Source organism: Helianthus annuus, chromosome 15 (genome assembly GCF_002127325.2).
Source record: "Helianthus annuus cultivar XRQ/B chromosome 15, HanXRQr2.0-SUNRISE, whole genome shotgun sequence".
Lineage (NCBI taxonomy): Eukaryota > Viridiplantae > Streptophyta > Magnoliopsida > Asterales > Asteraceae > Helianthus > Helianthus annuus.
In genome coordinates, this window is record NC_035447.2 from 137,244,425 (window position 1) to 137,249,695 (window position 5,271).

General features: G+C 36.6%; 1 pseudogene; it reads left to right on the forward strand.

The window, feature by feature from the left end:
* The first annotated feature begins 3,019 nt into the window (after positions 1–3,019).
* LOC118487537 lies at positions 3,020–3,571 on the forward strand (annotated as a pseudogene).
* Positions 3,572–5,271: the final 1,700 nt, after the last annotated feature.

The following is a 5,271-nucleotide window of genomic DNA, read 5'->3' on the forward strand; positions in this document are numbered from 1 at the left end:
AATAAGCATATAGGAAGGGCAGAAATGGTCATTTGCCATTGTACAAGCATTTCAAGCACATTGTACAAGCATCTTAAGCACAAATGTGTTGAAAGTCCTTTAAAACCTTTTCAACACATGCAGGCGGGAACATTTTGTTCTTTTGAATTTTGAAATTCGATTATGGCTCCATCCTTTTTTTCTTCTGAATTTTGAAATTCACATCCTTCTCTCATTTCTCTCTCTCTCCTCCGAGTTCTCTTTCATCTTGTTCAAGAAAAAACCCTAAAATCACAAAATGGTGTCATAGTATAATGGAAATTAGATGCTAGATCTGGAACAAATATGGGTTTGCAAAGAGAGAGCGAGCAAATGTTAGAAAGAGGGAGAAAATAGGTGGCATTTGGCTCTGGTTTTGAATTTTGAAACAGGATTTTGGCTCCACAAAACCTATACACGGCTTTTCATTACACCGCCCATTCTCTCTCTACAGCAACAACCGTTTTTCATCTCCAGTCGTTCTTCACCAGCCATCCACCACTGACAGGTATGAAAATATTCCTTTATATTGAACTCTTGAGTCCCCAATTAGTCATTCTTGTTCTGTTCTAGTTTAGATCTACAATTTTCACTTTGACAGTATCATTACTCTTGTTCAGTGTTGGTTCAGATCTAGGGTTTTCTCATTCGAAATGGTTCTTAGATCTAGATGCTTACGGGCGATTCACCGTACGGTTCTGAATCCCTAACCTTGGTTTGCTCATCTTTGTTATTGCTTATGGATGTGGTGGTGGTTCTTGCGTCTCAACAAATGATGTTCTTCCTCTATGGTCATCAAGGACTTTGTTCCACTGGTTGGTGAGGATTTGAAGAAATTGTTGTTTATCACTTTCATCTCTTCGAATTAGCTGCCGGAGACTTGTAAGTGTCTCTCTATTATCGTGTTAATATTCGAGTTTCAAGATTGTAAGACAATCTTAGGGTACGCATTCTTGTGGCATTAACTGCAATAGACCACCATTTGTTGTTAGGGGGCTACAATAGAACAAACAAGAGGTTGAGATGTCTCGATATTTTCATAAAAAAAAAGGAAGAATGGCTCCAACGAACTGGGTTTCCATCGAAGTTTTAGGTTAAGCTTTCGAGTCTTTTTTTTTTGTTTAATCAACACAATTTAATGTGACATGTGCTCACATTCTCGGGCTTTGGCCTTTTACCTCTGATAAGTTTGTTCAAGCTCTTCATGATTATGGAGTTACACAAAATAATCTTTGAATTTCATCATTTAATTTTCATAAGCAATGTTTAGGGTGAATATGAAATTTACTAAGGAATCTTTTTCATTCTTTTGTAGTTCATATGATCAAACATTAACTAATGCATGCTGCAATAGTTATTTTTCTAATTAATGTATGTATTCTGTTCTGCAGTCCAAATTAGAACCGGATCTAGCTAGAAGAGCAGAACATTATTTCTCTGAGAATACGCGTGTTATTAAAGGTTATTTTTTTCATGAAATTCGATTTCAACAAGGTTATGATTTCATTTCCTTGTTGAATTTTCTACTCAGTGTTTAATTATTTATTTGGCTTTAGGCTTAGAGGCATGGAGTTGTGGCAATTTTGAAGAGCTTGGAAAGCTTATGTCGGCCTCCGGGTTAAGTTCAATACACAACTACGAATGTGGTACGTCTTCCTAGAATACTTTTTGTAATATGTAATCGTGCTGTTAGTTTTTTTGGGTCCATAAACAATCCAAATTTTTAACAATTTATGAAAATTTTGTTTTTAGGATGTGAACCACTAATCCAACTATAGGAGATACTTTTAAAAGCCCTTGGTGTTTATGGAGCGCGGTTCAGTGGAGCTGGGTTCCGAGGGTGTTGTGTTGCATTTGTGAATTCAGATTATGCTGATAAAGCTGCTTCATTCGTCAAAAATGAATACTTTAAAGTTCAACCGGAACTGGCAGAAGTTTCAATGCGCCTGTAAGTGAATTTTAATCCATGGGTCAATTTGAGTTTCTTTGAATTCTAAACATGTCAAATAGGCAAAAGGGTTAGAACTATCAAGAAAATAATTTGGTATTATAAGTTGTTCATAGTCGATTACAAATATATTGCAGATAAAGAAGAGCCTGTAAATGATGAGAGGAAATCGTTTTTTGCCTGTAAAGAAGAGCCTGTATAAATGATGTGGAGTGGTCATTCAGTACCACCGGCCCTCGGTCCACCCTCACTTTTGGCCCATAAATCCTAACCAAAGCCCCCCCCCCCCCGGTTTTCCGGATGTGGGTGTTTTAGACTCCCAAAATGCATTCACTAGCCAGTTCACTATGTACCTTACCCTGCTAATCAGTACCAAACCTAATGAATCTGCATTATCTAATCCCCTAAACTCTATATTCCCACTACTGCTCCTTTCTTTTTTTCTTGATTTGATGTCAAGAAACGATAGTTCATCTTTTCTGTCACCAATTTCATGTATTTCAAGTGTTTCTTGATTCGATACTGATGATGATGATAAGACAGTATACTCCCTAATGCTTGGAGGTATAATGGCCGGTTAGAAGCTTCAACGATATTAACCAGTCCAGCATTGGTATTAGCGTTTTTAAGCACCAATGATGTTGATTTTTTAATAAAAAGACATCTGAATCCAGACGGGTTTTTTTCGAAAACCTTGTAAGATGAACAGATTAGGAAATCAGGCTGGAAAAGAGAGAGACCGAGTGTCTCCATATCTTTAGCTCCTAATGCATTTGCATTAAGACAAACATGCCACCCGTTTTCTTTAGCCAAACCCATCCAAAGATACGAGTATCTTGATCCCATAACCTTGGATTGAAGGGGGAAAACAAAAAGCCCTTTCTTTTTTCTGGTCACCACCAATTTTCTCAGTCTTTATGACTGGATTCTCATGCTGGGCCATGAAAAGGCAAAGAAGAGTGTCGAAAACATGGAAAAGTCAACCAATGTCGTTGACCAACCCGAGAAAGCAAGAAATAGCAATGATCGGTCTGGTTAGCTTTAAACTAACAAACAAACATCCATACCCATGGGCAGATATAACGTAGAATACGCAGGGATCAACGAAGAACAACATTCTCCTAGAACCAATCCCGGTCACAGTTACAAAAAAATCTCGCTTCTGCCCCTAATTTTTCTCATATTCTACGAGGTATCTGGGGGCCCGTTTGGTGTCGAGGATAGCGTTAAGGCAGCCGGCCCGCTTTTAGCACTTATCGAGTTCTTAGTCTTCCTATATGGAGTGTACCCGAAGCTTTAATAACTGCCGAAATGGGCACGATGTTTCCGGAAGACGGTGGTTATGTGGTTTGGGTGTCGTCTGCGTTAGGCCAGTATTGGGGGTTTCAACAAGGTTGGATGAAATGGCTTAGTGGGGTCGTCATTAACGCATTACACCTGGTTCTGTTTCTTGATTATTTGAAATCAGGTATCCCGGCTTTATGCGACGGGTATCCGCGAATCCTAGCGGTAATCGGTTTGACCATTGCATTGACTTACATGAACTTTAGGGGCTTGACGACTGTCGGGTGGGTTGCGGTTCTCTTAGGAGCAAATAGAAAGTAACTGCCATATTCATGAATCAATATTTATCATTATGTTAGTTTCTTCATAAGTCGAATTTTCTGAGTTATTTATTCATGTTTAAATTCTCTTAATCCAGGTGACTAAAAAGAATTAAAATGATTCATAGATTGGAATGGAACCCCCATGTATCCTTCCTCAGCTTTGCTCGGTCAAAATATAGACCGAGTCGATTGCCGCTTTACCCATCAATGAACCCTTAGAAAAAGCCGATGATTTTGCGGTTCTCTTCCCAGGTACGTTTTTTCCATCTCAATTGATCTGGTCTAAAAGAACATGGGTCGAGTTGGCATCTATTTATTCTTGATTCTTTTTCCGCTAGACACACACACTATACCCATACTTATACCATACTTATAGTATGTGACTATATATGACAGGCTTGCAAAGGAAAGGTTTTCTTGTGGATCATGGAGACCAGTATGTACGCATATTATGTAATGAATGTAACTTCGCTTTGAACATATACACTATTGGGTTCAGATTTATTTGTGCTAAATCAAATATCCATTATTTGATATTGGATTGCTTAATCAGGCAAAATATATGATGATAATGACTTTATTATTTTTTAAACAACCTGATCTACCAGCATTCACATTGGAGCTTTTAAATTTATATGAGTGGGGCCTTTATATTATATAGAATGGTTGTAAGTAGTTGTGAGTGGAGAAGAAAGAAATGCTACTTTTTATCAATAAATTAGAAGAAAATATTTCTTCACCCACTATCTTTTAATATTTTAAAATGTGTTTGTGAGTGGAGAAAAGATAAAAGTATAAAAAAAATATTATTTAATTGAAAAGAAGCGAGAAAAGATAATTTTTTTAGTATAATTATAAAGATAGAGATGGAAGATCAATTGCGAATGCTTTAATGTAGGTTAACAAATGATGTAACAATCGTTTTATTAACAACTTTGGGTTGAACATATATGACATATGGTTTAATCAATATTTCGTTTTATTAACAACTTTGGGTTGAACATATATGACATATGGCGCTCTCGCCCCTAACGCGGTGCGGTTCCTAAAGCGGGTTCAACAGGTGGTAAGCAGTAACACCGCACATGTTAAGGGGTAGAATTTTGTGTTTAGCAGGGTAGGGTTTGCTATTCAGAAAGGGGTAGCGGGGCAGCTTGTTGCTCGTCTACCTGTCATTAGTTTGTAATCGTATTGTGTTTGTTTATAATACACTATTTGGTTTGGTTTGTTAAAAAAAAAAAAAAAAAAACTTAGAATAGTTTGAGTAATTTTAGTAAAATATTACAGTTATGTTCAAAGGATTAATAAAAGATAAAATAATGTAACCAATAAAAATAAGAAGCTAAATGATCTGTTTTTTATGGCCGAAACGTACAATTTTTGAAAAGAGGTTTCATTCTTTTTTATAATAGCAAAAAGAATATTACATACTACTGTTACATTCCCTGACCTGTTAACTTGGTAATTATGCAAGACTAGAAAAAAACAAAAGTTTATTTTTTACATGAGATTTATGAAAGTTGTTTTTCTTTTACAAAAGGATAACCTGGCCCGTATTAAAGCTGCATGTTGTGAACGGAGCCTATTGAACACATTACCAACTATCTATTTTGTTTGAACAGAGAACATCATGGCCGTGAATATTCTACATGTGCATGCCAACTGGAATTGGTGTTGGTTATAATTGGTTCGATTAGT